Source organism: Aedes aegypti, chromosome 3 (genome assembly GCF_002204515.2).
Source record: "Aedes aegypti strain LVP_AGWG chromosome 3, AaegL5.0 Primary Assembly, whole genome shotgun sequence".
NCBI classification, from domain to species: domain Eukaryota; kingdom Metazoa; phylum Arthropoda; class Insecta; order Diptera; family Culicidae; genus Aedes; species Aedes aegypti.
Genome location: NC_035109.1, coordinates 136,258,020 through 136,277,273, shown reverse-complemented (window position 1 = coordinate 136,277,273; position 19,254 = coordinate 136,258,020). Strand labels below are relative to the sequence as shown.

Sequence of the window (19,254 nt, the reverse complement as noted above, 5' to 3'; positions counted from 1 at the left end):
GAAAGCTCTCAGTTAATAACTGTGGAAGTGCTCATAAGAATACTAAGCTGAGAAGCAGGCTCTGTCCCAGTGAGGACGTTAGTGCCAATAAGAAGAAGAAGAACCCATCGTGATCTGGTGATAGTAATTTGGTTGTGAGATTTGAAACATAGCGAATTCGAAAAGATCGCTAAATAAATTGTCGAAGGAAATTTCGGCAGTGTAACGTCTATTTGTCTGTGGTTAAGCTGTACCCAAAAGTATTTGGTGTGATCGACCGCCTTCGGCATAACCTAGGGCGTCTAAAACAACCGGATGTCGGAACTGCATTGACGCAACAACTAGATTTACAGAGAGTAATGGACATGAAAAATGTCAGCAGAAGCTGTATGTGGGGTCCAGTATCTGATAGAACAGGGTGTAATACAGGGCAGCGAGAGTCGAAGAAAAGCTAATCCAACGCAGAAAGAAAAGGCAAATAAGAAAGTGTGGTCGCTGAAGCTCAAGAAAGCATGAACCAGAATGATATGCGGACATTTCATACATCGCACAGTGGCGCATGGCCGGACACTGCCTCAAACATTGATGTTCTCAAAACACTTATTTATATTTTTTATTGACTTCTCTACCATTGGATGACGATCTGATCGCTCTAAATTTGGGATTGATGTGACTTGTTTTCGATTTTTGGCAGCATCGTAAGTGCGGGAAAGTCAGCAAAATTGGATTTCTTAAAATTCAGCTATATCTCAACGAAATCATAACCGATTTAAGCTCAACAGGCTTTATTTGAAAGCGTTATCTTAAGCCTTAAATTTGTCTATAATAACATAATTTTTAACAAATTAAGCCGTATTTTTTGCAATATTTCTTCAAAATTTTTATAAAATTTCCGTTTTTTTACTGATGTTTATGTTTAATGATATTCATCAACAGGCTAAGTTGCCCAAAAGATGATAAGGGGTCATCCACAAATTACGTCACGCTCCAAGGGGGGGGGAGGGGGTCAAGCCAAGCGTGACAAGCCTTACAAAATTTTCGAAGGACTCATACAAAAAACGTGACAAAGGGGAGGGGGAGGGGGTCAAAAAAGTCGAAATTTAGCGTGACATAATTTGTGTACCATCCCTAAAAAAATAAATACTTGAAACGTCACTAATCAAACAATAAAAGCGAACATGATTTACAAACAAATTAAAGCAAGAACAATAGATATAATAAATAAATATTAAATCTAATACTTCTATTGCAAGAACAGACATTTAAATACAACTATCTACTAAAATATTCTGAGAATCTACTACGGAGTACTTCGCGAGACAAGTCGTAGTCAAAGAGTGACGAAACGCGATTGAAGGTTCGTTGGAGTCCATTGATAGCTCCATGCATTGCGTAGTTCGTGCTACGATAGGGTAGTCGCAGCATTGCACTGTTACACAAAGCCCGAGGTTGAACGTTGACGTTTATCTATTCCAATATAGATGGGCAGTCAATCCGGTTACCCAGTGCATCAGCGATCAGAAGAGCCTTAGCAGAATTCCATCTGGATGAAAGTGACTCCAGACGAATCAGCTGACATCGGCTCTCATAGCTGGGCAGACGAAACGGGTTATTCCAGGATAGTCTTCGATGGTAATATCGAAGGAAACGTCGTTGAATAGATTCTATTCTTTCTGCGTCGTTGCTGTAGGATGGGCTCTATACAGTTGAGCAGTATTCTAGCGAGGAACGGACTAAGGAAGAGTAACATGCTCTACTCGTTCTTTGTCCGTTCCACAAAAAGTGTATTGATAGACGAACGGTTGCCTTTTCCTTGAGAAGGTTATCACGAGCACTTGTCCGCGTTGACTACCATACGACACACTGCTCTAGTTGGCAAAGACGTCAAGTTGCTGTTGCAGAAAACGGCAACCGTGATGGAGCGGGGGGGGGGGGGCAGATAGCCGTAGCGGTAAACGCGCAGCTATTCAGCAAGACCAAGCTGAGGGTCGTGGGTTCGAATCCCACCGGTCGAGGATCTTTCCGGGTTGGAAATTTTTTCGACTTCCCAGGTCATAGAGTATCTTCGTACCTGCCACACGATATACGCATGCAAAAATGGTCATTGACATAGTAAGCTCTCAGTTAATAACTGTGGAAGTGCTCATAAGAACACTAAGCTGAGAAGCAGGCTCTGTCCCAGTGGGGACGTAACGCCAGAAAGAAGAAGAAGAAGTGATGGAGCGTATGCGGAAAAATATTTTGAGATCGTCCGCGTAAGACAATCGTGGTCCTATCAGCGCCAAATTCACATCGTTGAAATACAGGAGAAATATCAGGGGGCCCAGGTGGCTTCCTTGAGGGATACCCGATGAGGCAGAGAAAGTGTCGGAGTGACAGTCTCCAATGGCAACAAGTAGATGGCGGTCTGTCAAATAGCTGTGAAACCATTGTAAAAGATTTCCGTTAATTCCAAGCCTTTCTAATGTGAAGTGTTTTGAGAAAATGAGTCACTCAATATGCAGCAGCAAATCATCCATACTTTCTGACGTGCAATAGTTTCTCTTGCTCCTCTTTGCCCCTAGAGATGAAAATTCCACTTTCAGTTTTTATTACGTGGGCTTCGTGGCCGTGCGGCTAGTGTCGCCAGGCAATTAATCGCATCGTGTCATTAGGTGTGGGTTCGATGCCCGCTGCAGCTATTAAAACTTTCCGATAGGAATGTTTCTCGGCTGTGCCACTAGAGCATGCTTGTCCGTTGTCTAGTGTTACAGTCTGTGCAGCTAAATGGCTGAAGACGGCGTCCGTGTCTTTTTTTATTTTTTCTTATTATATATCTATTTTATCATTTAAACCTGTATAATGTGTCAAAACTCGTTTAAAACTTTACTGAAATTACTACAAGAAACTTAAATATGTAACTGTAGTTTAGGTTTATTCACAATTTTCTGCATTATAATCCATTTTTTGTAATAATAGCCTTTTTATTTGATTGGTGGAAAAAACTTGATTTGGACAAATTTCACTAGAAAACCGAATTTTCAATTTGACAGTTATTTCCAATGTATCTAGACGGGAGGTAACCCAATCTGCAAAATTCTTTATTTCGTCATTTTGAAACAACAAGTGATAACTGGCGACTTTGTTTTGGTTAAAGTTCAAGCCGCGACAAGAAGCTCATGGACGTGCGCGAAAATTTTCACTCAACTGCTGTTACGAGCAGTAAACAACCCCTATAAATTCCATAAAAACGGTAGGGGATTGTTCAAATATTACGTAACGCAATAGGGGGAGGGAGGGGGTCTTACGTAGTGTTACGGTCCACACAAAAATTTAAAAATTTCCCATACAAAAGCTGTTACGTGGGAGGAGGGAGGTAGTCTAAAATTTGCAAATTTTGTGTTACGTAATATTTGAATGAACCCTAGATTGAAGAACAGAGTACACAAACCTGTCAGCTAATCAGCTCACCAGCTGTCACTTTTACTTCCCTTTCCACAGGCTGACCTCACTTCGCATCCACTGACTGCTTGGATTGCTGAACCTCCCTTAAATAAATCTAGGTTATTTTGAACGGGATGATATCAGTAGGCGAATTCCGGCGCACATTTTCATCGAAGAGAAGAAATTTTCTTCCATAACAAATCAGCAAGAAAATTTTCTTTTCTTCGAAGAAAATTCGCGCCGGAATTCGCCTACAGGTATCCAAAAAAGTTACTAGATTACCATTATTTAGCGATTTGGGACGTATTTGAGGTTTTGTCCGACCTTTGTATGAAGGACCGCCACTGTGTAACGGTCAACGGCGCGTGGCATAATTCCGTACCAGTGCCAGCCATAAGCGATAATCGAGAGGGGAATTTGCTGACCGATAAAACGGCGATGGCGGCCAGGTGGAAGGAGCACTTTCAGCAGTTGTTGAACATAGATGATGACGATCAAGCTGCGGACTCACCCAGTATAGGAGAGGTTTGAAATGCTATTAGCGAGCTGAAAAACTGTAAGACTGCTTGGCTTGACGAGGTCCCGGACGAGCGTCTCAAGCAAGTAAGTAAGCAGCTTTACCAGCCCATCCACCAAGTAGTTCTGAAGGTATGAGAGGAGGAAGAAATGTCTACCGGCTGGTTAGATGACATTATACACCTAATCTACAAGAAAGGGCACATATTGAAGTGTGCCAATTACAAAGGAATTACCCTGTTCGGTGTACAAAATACTGTCGCGCATCCTGTTTAACAGACTGACAAGGTAAGGTCACGATGGTGTTACACGGGGTTTTAAACCGGACTATTTTTGTTAGATTCTACATGTCGAAATATGAAAAACCCCAAAGCCTTTCGGGTGATACACCAGTGGTGTAGCCAGGAGGGGCTCTAAAAGGGGCATTTTTTAAGGTATATCATATCATTAAGCTAAAAGGAAATTTGACAAAAATATTTGTTCAGTATTTATTGGAATGCTAGAGAACAGAATTGACATTGATATATGTTTAAATGTTTTTTCCATGCCATAGACGCAATCGGGATGGGTTTCTTGTTGGTATACTATTTCAATAAAAACAAATTTGTTTTGGTGTCCATATTCCATGTTAGTTACGCCGATGGTATAAAAATACATTACAAACATACATATATGTCAATTCTATTCATTACTATCGAAATAAATATTGAGAAAAATCTCTTTGATAAATTTTCAATTGACTCAATATTATTATATTCGTACAAAATCGACCCTTTCTGAGCCCCTCCTGGCTACACCACTGGTCCATCACCCGTAAGGCTTTGGGGTTTTTCATATCTCGACATGTAGAATCTAACAAAAATAGTCCGGTTAAAAACCCCGTGTAACACCATCGTGACCTTCCCTTGTGAGACCACTCGAGAAGTCCTTTGCCGGTGTATACCAAACTGGTTTTCATGAGGGCTACTCTACTGTTTACCTTGCGAATGATCGTAGAGAAATTCCTTGAGTATAACTTGCAGACTCACCATCAGTTTATTGATTTCAAAGTGGCGTACGATTCATTGAAAATAAATTAGCTGTGGCAGAAAATTCCTAACCTGGTTTTCCGGCGAATCTAATTAGGCTGATACGTACTACGCAAGATGGTTCGAAATCAAGTGCTCGAATTGCAGACGAAGTATCTACCTCGTTTGTGACGTTAGACAGATTGAAGCAGGGAGACGCACTTTCGAATGTACTGTTCAACATTGCACTCGAGGGTGCTATTAGGAGATCTGACATGCAGAGAAACGGCACTATCATCACACGGTCGCACATGCTCCTGTGCTTTGTTGACGGTTAATATCGGAATCGATCGCAGGTCAGTTGAGCAGGCCTTCGTGCTTTTGAAGAGGGAGACAGCGATGATACTTTTTCAGTTATTCGTTTCGATCACTTTATGTATTAACGACAGAATTTTACTCTCAACGATATTCGGATTGAACGTAAAACTTTGAATCCAGACTATTAGGATTCGACTAAATGTCTATCAAAGAAATATCGGTTAGAACAAATGACATATTCTTTCTATTGCAATTAAACCTTTTCGACCACATGTCCATTCGACGAAATGTCCCTTCGGCCAATCGTACTTTTGATTGAACGTCATTCGACGAAATGTCATTGGACCAAATGTCATAGATTCCGTTGCAAGTAGAGATTGAGGTTGACTTGTTGGTGCAGGGGTCGGAGTTAGTGATTGGCGGAGATGTGTTTATCTAGAACCACTTGTGACATGTGCCAACAACGTTCCCCGCGAAGTGAAAAGACATATTGCGGCTGCGATTAGGGCCTTTTACGGACAACGTAGCCAGGTCAGATCCCACAACTTGCAGAAGAAAACAAAATTCGTCCTGTATAAAAAAAAATAATTCTTTCTGTGGCTCTCTACGGGCACGAAGCGTGGACGTTAAGGTGAAGATGAAACAAAGGCAAGCTTCAAATTTTCAAGAGCGCAAATCTAGAGAACCAAACACCCGTTTGAGCTGAAAACCTAATCGATTGGTCACCACCACCTAGTGACCAGATTTGTGCTCTTGAAAGTTTGAGGTATGGCTTCGATTCATCTTCAACTTAATAGAGGCAGTCCGGAAAGCCTTCGGTGTTTTCTAGCGTAAAGTGCTGTGGAGTATTGTTCGTTGGGAATTTATAAAATGATGTGTGGTGCAGACGCATGTATCCAGGTACCATGACCCCACAGTTATGGATCAAATAGTGTGGAGCCCTCAATAAAACGACATGGACAACGTAAAATTGTAATTTAAAAGTACAAATAGAATCGTTTCAAATTGGAACTTCGGTTAGTAAACTGTTTTCAGTGTAATATTTACATGGGATTGCATAAAAATTAAAAATTGTATCGGTTTCTGAAAACCATATTATGGATCAATTTTCATATTATGGATCAAATTGTGACATATAACGGATCAGTGCGCAAAATCAAGAGAATTTCAACTCAATGCATCTGAATTGCATGATTTGGCCAAAGTTAACAATGTGTCACATATTACTGCAAAAAATAGCAGCAGTGTGTATTTGTTTTAAATTCGAATAAAAAGCGTAAAATGTTCTTGATTTAAATGAAAACCGCTCTTACATGAAGTGTCATACTAATGTTCTTTAGTTTTGCATTCGTTTTGCTTAACTGATTAACAGAAATTACGATATTTCGTTTAGTATGTGGTGGGTTACGCACTATCAAAGATACCCGCATTATCAAAGTTACCCCGTTTTACGGTACACAATTTTAGCATTTTCGAAACGCTTACAAACAATCTGTTCTACGATCACTATTTGATGTAGTTTTGAATAGTTGGTCACTTATCTTTGATAGCCTAGTTATCATAGAACTTGAAATCGGACTCAAATCTCTTAGCGAAAAGCATTTTCACAAACTGGCACCTTTTTTGTAATCTAAGTCAGAATTTTCCATATAACGTTAAACGCCTGGAGGTATGCAATGCCCTACAATGTTCGTTATTCATTCAATTTTGTTAGAATCATACTCCATTATCAAAGTTACCCCAAAACAGAAAACCAACTTTCGATTATATGAAAAATTATACATCCATTCATAATAAATCTTTTGCCAGTCTATCGACTGTAATCGATAGCTAGGATGCCAGTACTTGTTTTAAAAATATAAATTGTAAATCTTTGAAACAGCATGCATAAATATTCAAGTTTTCTTCGAAAAAACTATCAAAGCTACCCCGTTTTACGGTATCAATAATTATTAAATAGCTGATATGCATGGCATCAGAGCTACACTCAACAAAATGGGGCCGTAGAAGCTTGTTATTTGTCTGTATCGGCTGAAACTAAACATAAATGGGAGTTTAAGAACTTCTGCGCGATCCATTCCAGATAATACCTACTAAGTAATATCCCTTATTATCTTCCGTTGTTTGTCATCTAAAGTAAACGAGTTCGTGGAAAGTTATCAAACCGGATTCGAAAACGGATTGTTGATCGTCCGACCAGATCTTTACTGTACAGTGCAATCATACAATTCGTATACCATCTAGTCATTCAAAATCTTAAGTTGATTCTTGATGACCAGCTAAATATTCGTATCATTGCTAATAAGATGTTGTTGACATAGAAATCTACAACTACATCCAAACTACTTGAAACACAGTTTCAAGCATATTGACTCTAATCGATACAAGTGGAAAATTTGGCACATTCATCTCCGCAATGAGTCAGGCAAACACCTTCGAAAATCCCCCATACCAGAAACGTGTCAAGTTTTGTATGTGCTTCATCCACCCCACTTTGCACCCAGTCATCATCTGTTGACAAGTTCACTGACGGCTATCCGTCAATGAAACCACCAATTAGCACCTGGTAGAATCAACGTTTTACGTCTGGTAGAGCGGTCTCAATTGTATAAAGATCCATTCGCATTGGTCGGAAGACTACAGTATTTGAGTCGTACAGGTCCCGTTGAATAGTACGTTTTTTTTGTAGCGGTGTGAGAACATTTTAAGATGGTGAAATTGGTAAGTGATTTCAAGCGAGGAAACGTGTTGATATTTTGATACAAAAAATCTTATTTTCAGTCCATTGTACTTTTCTTGGTGGTTGCTCTGATGTGTTGTATGGGAATGGCCAAACCCCATCATCGTGGAGGTGCAGTCATCGTCGGTGGAGCACCGGTTATTGTGCGACCTGCGTAAGTCCAACTTTGCTAAATTGCAAAAGTCATCAACTAAACTTTGTTTTGTTATTCGAACACTTGCAGAATCCGGAGAGCACCTGTTTTGGTGCGACAGCCAGTTGTTGTGCGACCTATAATTGAACGAACTGTTATTAAACCAACGGTCATTCTAGGATGAACTTAAACATTTTGGCAAATAAACATCTTCGCAAAAAAATAACATGATTTGCTTGATTTTTGCTTTCACCGTAACAGTGCTAATCACATCTATCAACAATCACTATTGCTGTTAGACAATATAAAAGACCTTCCAACATCTAAGAAATTATTTAGTGTCTTCCAGCTAACTGTCGAGTCGTCAGCTAAAAATGAAGGTACAAGTTCACCATTTGATCACTTTTGTTCTATATTCAATCGAAACTTTTTCAAACCCTTTTAGTTCATAACCGTTTTACTACTGGTTTGCATCGCCGTCGCAACAGTTCTTGCCCATCCGGGTGGAGATCGCCGAGGCCCCGGAGATAGGCCAGGTTCCCAGGCACCGGTCGTTGTAGTGACAAACCCTGGAAAGAAAACTGGACCGACGGTTGTTGTAGTGCAGTCGAACAACAAACCGGGACAAAACAACAGACCCGATCAAAACCGACGCCCTGGAAATGGACCCGGTCCTGCTGTTGTGGTCGTGAAGGATGGCGGTAATGGTGGTCACCGTCATTGAGTTTCCTCTGTTTGTTTCTGATGAACTGATGAACTTCAAAGACTATGATTGTTAAGTGTCAAAATAAAAAACTATTTTCATCATCAGCTGAACGGCATTTGCTCAAAACCCATCTTTACAGGAAAAAATGTTGTCATGAAATCAAAATAATGTATGTTTCATGATATATTAGAGGAAATTATCAAAAACTATGCAACGATTTTCGTCTAAAATTATGAATAATTTTATTTGACAGTAATTCAAATGTTTCAATATTGGATATTTTATGTAACTCATTAGTACTATACCAGAGGGGAAGCTTCAGAATCACTCTCAAAATTTTATTTTGAATCCTCTGCAGAGCTTTCTTCTTGCTATTACAACAGCTGATGCATATTGGTACAGCATACAAGATGGCTGGCCTGAAAATTTGTTTGAAAACCTTGTTCTTAAGAAAAAGTTTTGATTTTTTATTAATAAGGGGATACAGACATTTCACATATTTGTTACATTTGGCTTGAATGCCCTCAATGTGATTTTTGGAAGTTAAATTTGTATTTATCAGGAGCCCTAGATACTTTACGTCATCTAACCAATTTATTGAGACCCCTCTCGACAATATGTCCACTTGATATATGTGGGAATATTATTAGTTGAGTTTTGGAAGCATTAGGAGAAATCATCCATTTTTGCAAGTATGAAGAAAAAATATCCAAACTTTTTTGCAATCGACTAGTGATGACACGCAGACTTCGTCCTTTGGCGGAGAGGCCTGTGTCATCCGCAAACAAGGATTTTCGACATCCCTGAGGTAACTCAGGTAAGTCAGATGTGAAAATATTGTATAATATTGGTCCCAAAATGCTGCCTTGGGGAACACCAGCTCTTACAGGAAGTCTTTCAGATCTGGAGTTCTGATAATTAACCTGAAGTGTACAATCAAACCTTCATTCCAAACACTGCACTGTCGAATGCTTTTTCTATGTCTAGAAGAGCAAGACCAGTAGAGTAGCCTTCAGATTTGTTGGAACGGATCAAATTTGTTACACGTAAAAGTTGATGAGTGGTCGAATGTCCATGGCGGAATCCGAACTGTTCATTGGCAAAAATTGAATTTTCGTTCAAAAAGTTTACTGATGGAGGAAAGCAAACTAATTGGACGATAGCTAGAAGCTTCTGCAGGATTTTTGTCTGGTTTTAAAATTGGAACAACCTTAGCATTTTTCCGTTTGTCAGGAAAATATGCTAATTGAAAACATTTGTTAAATATGTCAACTAAGAATGATAAGCTACTTTCTGTAAGTTTCTTGATGAGGATGTAGAAAATTACATCATCGCCAGGAGTTTTCATATTTTTGAATTTTTTAACGATAGTTCTCACTTCTTCCAAGACAGTCTCTCAGGAATCTTCTATTGGACAAGTAAGTCCTAAATTAAAATTGTGCGCGCTTTCAAACAGCATAGCAAGTTTTTGAGCTTTTTCGCAAATAGTTAGTTATAATTTGTTTTCTTCTTTCAATGCCGGTATTGGATTGTGAGTTTTTTTTTCAAAATTTTAGATTATTTCCAAAAAGGCTTAGAGCCAGGGTCCAATTGAGAAATCTTATTTTCAAAATTTTTGTTTCTGATAAGGGCAATATTCTTAACTGAAAAGGCAATAGATGGCTCTTTTTCAATGGTAGTAATAACGAAATCCTGATGCAAAGAAAGCACCACGGAGGATGAACTAAACACAAACAGTTATATATTCACTTAACACTTGATTTCTAATCACTACTTTTTCGATTAAGTTTCCTCATATCAAGCAATAAACGTTTTTCACTATTTTCCATGCGTTTTGACAGTTCTCCGACTACCATTCCTCCATGCGCTTGTGTTGAAAGTTTGAGACATTTGAGAATCCAGCGTAGCGTGATCAGTTAGTGGAATACAAACATCAGTGTCGCCGCTCGGCGGCCGGTAAGAGAAAATGAATGGTCGAAAGGTTTTTGTCTGTAATTTTTGCCGCTGGCGCCAACTGTTAGCGTTTGAGAACAAAATGAACAGTCATTACCCTATGGACCAATGCACGAGTTCACTATTTGACGTTTGGGCGGTGCCGTGTTATTTATGTGACCATGGAAACCAGTGAATTCGGCACCGCTCAAACGTCAAATTAGTGAGCTCGTGCATTGGTCCATTGTGCAAAATGTTTCTTGATTTCTTTCTGCAAATCCTGCCGTATAATTTTCATAGAGTGCTTCGTGAAGCCCAAGCAGGACAGTTCGGTTTTGCGTCGTCCGATAGATTTTGCTCACGGTTTCGCGCGTGTTTTCGTCGCCGGAGATTTTTTTTTACGCGTATCGTTATTTTATACAATTCGATGACTCTGGAGGGATCGATTTTGCTTTTTACTGGTCATTGAGCAAAAATATTACTGCACAATCGACAAGTATTTCGCGAAATACTATTTATACTATAAATAAACTATTGTTTTCTCTTTTGATTGCCGGCATTCAAAAGATTAAATTGAGAACACTTAAACAACAAATGTTTATGGTCTATCGCCAGCTTTCTAGGCAAATCCTGACAATACACCTTCCCCAACCTCCAACTCCGTAGCACTTATGAGGGTGTCGCTGAGTCGGTGGCCTCTCATTAAGTAAGTGCTACATCAACATTTCCTTCCCCTATCCCAAGTTACGATAAAGATGGGCGTGGTCGGGAATAGTGGTATTCATGCTTTTAGTATTCTTGTTTATGATTTGAACAAGGCACCGTGCATCCCCGCTAATTTGAACGGTACCTCATGCAAACCATCGGGGTTCATTTTTAATTTGAACATCTAGTCACCCTAGAAACGTGTTTCTGGTTACCTCTTTCACTGTTTTGTTTTGATTCTGCGTTCCGTTCCACAGCGTTCTATCTCACTTCACTCCGTTCCATGAGCTAAATGACGTTTGAACCATTTTTAATCTGAACGATGTGCAAATTAGCGGGGTACAGATAAAAAGTGTTCAGATTAAATGTGGTCAAACGAACGGGGGTACCCAGTATACTCCCCTGCCTTGTTCCTGAAAGTAGTCAGGATGAGATTATTAAAAAGAAACATGAATGTTGCTTGTATCCAATCTACGAAGTTTACCGTAACTACGCTAACGCTAACGCTATCCTGCCGTAGAATTTTCATAGCAGGATCGCAAGTGCGTAGAAATTGCCTTCTCCTCACGTTTTTAAGACGGATCAAGAGTTTAAGATTACATTTTGGAATTGTACATTTTGGAATTGCTCCTGGTTTCAACAATGGAATTTGTTAAAGTTTCAAGAGCATTGTCAATATTAAGTTTAGTTTGAAATGAAATGTTAACATCAATATTAGAGTCAATATACGTTTCATGTATATTCCAGTCGGCTCGAAAATAATTGATAGTGGAGCTGATAGGATTGAGAATCGCTTCATGGGATATTTGAAATGTAACAGGGACATGATCAGAATCAAAATCAGCATGAGTAATCAGTTGGCTACAAAGATGATTAGAGTCGGTTAAGATCAAATCAATCGTAGATGGATTTCTAGAAGAGGAAAGACATGTAGAGCTATCAGGGTATTGGATTGAGAAATATCCTGAAGAGCACTCATCAAATAAAATTCTGCCGTTGGAATTACTTTGAGAATTATTCCATGACCGATGTTTGGCATTAAAGCCACCAATGACAAAACATTTTGACTTGATGCGAGCAAATTAACTTGCTGTCCAAAGCATTGAAAAGGCAAATAGGCAGCTATGAAAGTATATCTACCAAGCTTCAACAGAAACACCCAAACTTTCAAAAACATTAGTTTCAAATGACGAACACAGTTGATGTTTTATACGCCTATGAATGATGATTGCAACTCCCCCACATGCCCCATCAAGTCAATCATTACGATACACAAAAAAATTAGGATCTTTTTTTTAGTTTGGATTATAAACAGGCTTCAGTAATTACTGCTATATGCACGTTATAAGCTGTAAGAAAATTAAACTGCTCGTCCTCTTTACCATTCAAAGAACGAGCATTCCATTTAAAAAAATTAAATTATTATTTCTTGGATCCATTAGAAAAACGTAATCCAATAACAATTTGATTAGTAAATTTTACACCGACTTGGACTGCTTCAGTCATAGTGGTGGCTTTGAACATTGCATCAATCATTAGATTCAATTATTCAGTTAGAAAATTAAAATCAGAGGCAGACATATCACTTGAAGTGGGTACATTTGATGATTTTCCGTTAGAATTTTTGGTAGACGAAGAGGCGGAGTAGATATTACCTGTGGCGGCAAGGTTTTTTTTTTTCATTTGATTTGATACAAGTAGAATGGGTACTCATAGTACAAATAGTGGAGGAGTTAAAATTACCTGCTACGATAATAAATAAGTTTGTGAATGAGCATGATTATGATCTTCCTTGTGGGTATGATTCATAATCAAGCGATCGTTATCTGAAAAATGTGTATTGTTCGACACTCTACCAGGCAAATTCCGGAAACGACCGTTGTCGTAACGGATATTATTTTTCATCTGCTTGGCACAAACCTCGACGACTCTCCTTCGGGAAGGGCAATCCCAAAAAATTGATTGGCTCCGCAATTCGAGCATACAAACTTGGTGGTATCTTCTTTCACTGGACAGACGTCCGTAGTGTGAGAAGAACCTCCGCAAATCATGCATTTAGCATCCATGCGGCAATTTTTTGTACCATGACCCCACTTTTGGCACCGACGGCACTGAGTGGGGTTCTGGTACTTTTTTCCAGGTTTCTGGAAATAATCCCATGTCACACGGACATCGAACATAAGTTTTGCTTTTTCTAAAGCTTTTCTAATATTATTTAGATTTTTTTTGTTAAAGTGAACTAAATAATATTCTCGAGAAAGCCCTTTCCGAACAATTCCAAATTGGGTGTTTTTTTTCATAATGATTACTTGGACTGGGGAAAATCCAAGTAAATCATTTATTCCATTTTTGATTTCTTCAGGTGACTTGTAGTCACTTGAGAGACCTTTCAAGGCGACTTTGAACAAACGTTCAGTTTTGCCGTCATAAGTATATCAATTGTTTCCGGCAAAATGCGACAGTCTCCTTTCTTTGCTATTTGGAAGGAAACCTTGATTCCCCTAATGGAGTTCAAGATATCCTGCCTTAATCCCCCAAATTCGGAATAACTGACCACGATAGGCGGCACTCTTTGATCCCTTACTTGAATCAAAGAGCTTGGACTAAAGGCTGCTTCGATTTGATGTTCGAAAAAATGTCTAGAGCATCGAACTGATTGCTCATTTCGATGCAATTATCAACATTAATTGTTTCACTCTTGAAAGAAAGCGCGCATTCCGGAGAAACTTCCTTTCTTCTATATTTGCCACGTTTAGTGACAGGTTTAAATCCCACTTTTTTTGATAGAAATACTGAATTCAGAGATTCACTCGTCCTTTTGTTCGTGGTTACAAACATGTTGAGTGAATAAACTAGAATTTTTCTCAAAACGGTGTCCAAGAAGGTTAACCACCGTTAGCAAATGTCTCCGTGGAAATCGTTTCGAAGGGAGTTCTGAAATTTGCTGATTCTGGAATCCATATACAAATATTGAGATACCGGTAGGTATGCTAAATTTTGGAGATGGTGAAAATTTTGGTTTTTGAGAGAGCTGTTAGAATTTTCAAGATTTTGGTGAGAATCCTGGAAGTTTAAGCTGTTAATCACATTAAATTTATTAAATCACTACCGAAATTACAGTGGTTCCCATATTAGGATAACGCGTAACAGAGAACCATGCTGATGGTCGCAGGTTCAAATCTTACAGGTCGAGGACCTTCCGGATTGTAAACTTTCTCTTTATGCCAGGGCTTAGAATATCCTCATGCTATCTATACAATACACCCAAAAGTTGAAACCGTCATTTTAGGCGTTTTCTGCGTCTATTGATGGCGGAAAAGTGTTCTTCTGAGCGACATGACGTTTTTGAGCGTCTATTGATAGGCAGATAATCCGGTCATTGAGTCGAGCAGTTTTTACGGTACAAATGGGGAAGTACAACTTGATATGCTGTTTGCACCACGTATACCAACAAGCGGGTTTAGTGCTGTGGTACAGTATCTGGTTCTCACGCTCATGACCATGGATCGATCCTGGTTGATGTCGCATGTGAATTTATTTTTCATGTGCGTGCATCACCAACACATGTATTAAAAAATAAAACTTCTACACATATGCCTTTTAAGTGCATGTATTGGAAGTATGGAAATACGCAAAAAACCGAAAGGGTGCAAACCAGATTCGAACCATAATCATCGGATCGACTAGCACACAATGTATCTACTGCTCCAAACCTACTACAGAATTGATGTGTAACCAAAGTCGATGTGGTTTTACGTTTCATATGCATGATTGCTCATGCTATTGATAAACATGTGAACATGTGTTATCCCCAGCAAAATAAAGATATACAGTCAAGTCTCCTTTAAAGTGTTATTCATCGTATGTTGAACAAGTTTAATGTATATTCATAATAATTTATCACCTACCAGAGTAGCCACATTCTCTATTGTAGAACTTACTTGAGGACTGTTCATTTTATAAAGTGGATACCTTGTGCATGCTATATCTTTATAATATATCAATAGAATCGTAATCGGTTTTCTGTATACAGTATCGTTCGACTATTATATTATTGCACGATGGTGTTATAACAAAAAAGCCATCAAAATAATTATAATTCACACGAATAAGGAACAATGTTTAGAATGGTCAAAGATTGGTAGGTCTGGAGCCAAGTATACCAAAACACAATTCATTCATAAAAATTCGGATTTTTGGTATGTGAAAAATATTGTTTAAGTTTGAAGAACCTTTTCTAGGAAGTTTTTGTCGAAACTTCTTTGTTCTTCTTTGTAAGATCTTATATTTCCATATAAGACAAAATTTCATTTTTTATATAACGCAATAATCTTTTTTTATCATTTTTAATTTTGACTATCTATGAATTGTGATAGGAATTAGTTGTTCAGGACAAAATTTCATGATGGAGACATTTTCGATAAGAAAGTTTTTCTAAGAACAACTTATGCTGCCCATAAAGACCCATATTGAAAAAAGTAGGCACTGAGAAAATAGCGCTCAAACTTTGAAGTTTTTCTTTCATACAAATGTTTATAATTTTCTATTAGGGGCCGTCCATAAATAACGTTGCATTTTTCACTAATTTTTTACACCCCCCTCCCTCTCCGTTTCGTCACAAATGCTGATACTTCCCCTTGGAAAATACGTAGCATATCAAGCACCCCCCCCCCCCCCCCCCCTTCCCCTCTTCTTCTTCTTGGCATTGACGTCCTCACTGGGACAGAGCCTGCTTCTCAGTTTAGTGTTCTTATGAGCACTTCTACAGTTATTAACTGAGAGCTTTCTATGCCAAAGTTGCCATTTTCGCATTCGTATATCGTGTGGCAGGTACGATGATACTCTATGCCCAGGGAAGTCCAGAAAATTTCCTTTACGAAAAGATCCTGGACCGACCGGGAATCGAACCCAGACACCTTCAGCATGGCTTTGCTTTGTAGCCGCGGACTCTAACCACTCGGCTAAGGAAGGCCTCCCCCTTTATATTTTTTATTAATTTTCCTCAGTGATTAGGTTGAAACAAAAAATTAGAATTCATAAGTTCAATACAAAATTTGATATTAATCACTGACTAAAATGTAAGGATAATCTAATCTAACAGTATGATATACAGTATCGCTCGAAAGTAATTTGGAAAACAGTTTCAAATAAACACAGTTCCTGTTACATAATTTTGGTATTTAGTTTCATAAAGGCTAAATTGTATTACTGTTGCTGCTGTTACCAAGACAAACAAGTTTACTATAGAAAATATAAAAAAAAATTGATTAGATTGATGAAGCTCGTTATTGTTGAGTTAGGGTACAATATATTTCTAGTTTATTTTGAGTTAGAACAGAAATTTCGTTATTAGAGGATTATTTTTTTTTTAAATTGTTCTTTGTTAGGAAATAGATTTCAATGAAAATGAACAATAAAATATATTAATTCGAAATGAATTATTATCCAAATTCAAATCCATTTGACAATCAGTGGCCAGATATAGAAAAGATTACACTTGATATATTTGGAATGTTTAGATAATTTTAGCGATTATTATACAAATTATTTATCTCAATTGATATTTCAGCTGAACTTCATTATCTTTCTTCATAATAAAATAAACCTACACAACCTATAATGAAACAGTTAAATAATAAAAAAATATCAAATTACCAAGTTATCAATAAAATTGAATGATAGGGCAATTTCGATATCACTCGAATCTGTTGTCCTCATTAATATTCGGGCTATTCCATCAAGAGCATTGATACATCAAAACATATCGATGAGTTGATTGAGTGAGATCTCCTGCAACATTGAATGCATAATACACGGTATAAATATCTTGTTTCATGTAATATTTGCCGAAAAGAGCATATTTTATTGTCTTGAAAACGGCTGACTTTATGACTTGTTAACAAATGAGAAAACAATGTACTCCAAGTAGTTAAAGCATTGATTTTTAATTTATTTATTAAACTTTGATTTTGTTTATTTATAAATTTATCAATTTAGACACGAATATAATATAATATTTACATAACCATTTAAAGCTTTGAAAAATCTGTTTAATTGCATTTATCAAGAAAATCTAAAATTTCTCAGATTTCTTTTCAATCTTGATGAATGTTTTGAAGCTGAATCATCATTTTATAAACCAAGTTTATAAGTCAAATAAAACAGAGGACAGAGCCTGCATCTCAGCTTGCATCTCAGTGTTCTTATGAGCACTTCCACAGTTATTAACTGAGAGCTTACTGTGCCAATGACCATTTTTGCTTGCGTATATCGTGTGGCAGGAACGAAGATACTCTATACTCTGGGAAGTCGAGAAAATTTCCAACCCGAAAAGATCCTCGACCGGTGGGATTCGAACCCACGACCCTCAGCTTGGTCTTGCTGAATAGCTGCGCGTTTACCGCTACGGCTATATGGGCCCCGTAAAGATCCCCCTCCCCCCTAAATAGCTACGTCATTTATGGACGACCCCTTTTATTTCTTCCTGACATATTTAACACAACCGCATAGCTAACTAATTTTGCTTCTAATGATCAGCAAAAAATAATAAACTTGAACACAATTCACGTTTTGCAGCTGAAATTTAAATTAAAAGTTCATATGGAGACTGGTATGCCTTTATTTTTCAATATGAGACTGCACCAACTTCATATTTTCCAATACATTTTCAAACAATGTGTGTTTATTTTTATATGCATAATAAAATGCAGATTAAAATAAGTTTTATTGCACTCATTCGATAACTGTTTTGACATCATGAATGCTCTAAAGTATGACTTTAAATTGAAAATATGTTGAGCATTATTATTATAAGTAAATATAGAGTTGATCTGGTGGTAGGTCATTTGGCATAATAATCATTTGACATAAAGTCGTTTGGCATAATGAATCTGAAACCAAGGACGTCTCAAGATGATATTCGTTTTTACGTTTTTATTGAATCCCTCCGACGACATCAGGCTTATTTTAGAGTCAGTTGATTAAAAAAGGCACTTAATGCAACAATTATATGCTCTTGAATAAACTAAAACATATTGGGAAAGTTATTGCCAAAACTATTTCATTACTTATCCAGAAATCCTTTCTTTCAAATATTTATTCTTCTTTGGGCTCATTCACTAATTTCACACAACGCTTGAGGGGGTGGGTGGGGGTCAGTAAGTTGTTACAGGTCATACCAAAATTTTATAAGATTCATACAAAAAGCGTTACAAGGGGGTGGGTGGGTGTCCAAAATGACTATTTTTCGCGTTATGAAATTTATGAACAAACCTTATTGAGTTTCGTTATTGGTATAATTTTTTTGCACTGAAGATTTTGATATATCAATAAATAAAATATTAAGCAAAAATTTACCCTTCCTTCAAACATTTCGAAATAAAATGTAACAATAATTATAAAAACTGAAGATTTAAAATAAAAATGAATTTCGCCTTCTTTTATGTATAGGCTGTTCTTTCGAGCTATATTGTTTTTAGATATTGTTTTTTGTTTCCAACTAATATAAAAGCAACAATCGATAACATTGATCTGCTCAAGTTATCAGCGAAAAGAGAAATCGATTACTGCAGTTACTCCGATGATTCTGAACGCATTTTTTTGATGTTCTTTCGTTTTATTATGTCACATTAATTTTTGACGTCCAATAACCTAATGTTTTAATAATAAATTTTGCCTTCTTTTAAAAATAGGTTGTTCTTCATATAAGATCATAAGATAAAATTTTGTAAAGCTATCTATCTATCTATCTATCTATCTATCTATCTATCTATCTATCTAAGCGCTTGCACAACCA

General features: G+C 37.6%; 1 protein-coding gene and 1 long non-coding RNA gene across 5 annotated transcripts in view; one reads left to right on the top strand and one right to left on the bottom strand.

The window, feature by feature from the left end:
* The window catches only part of LOC5575615, a 984,994-nt gene that overhangs the window by 376,131 nt on the left and 589,609 nt on the right, over positions 1 to 19,254 (bottom strand). The window lies entirely within an intron of this gene.
* LOC110679366 lies at positions 7,828 to 8,926 on the top strand. Its single transcript, XR_002502430.1, has 4 exons — positions 7,828 to 7,964; positions 8,025 to 8,137; positions 8,207 to 8,496; positions 8,562 to 8,926. It is a non-coding gene; the product is annotated as an uncharacterized LOC110679366 (long non-coding RNA).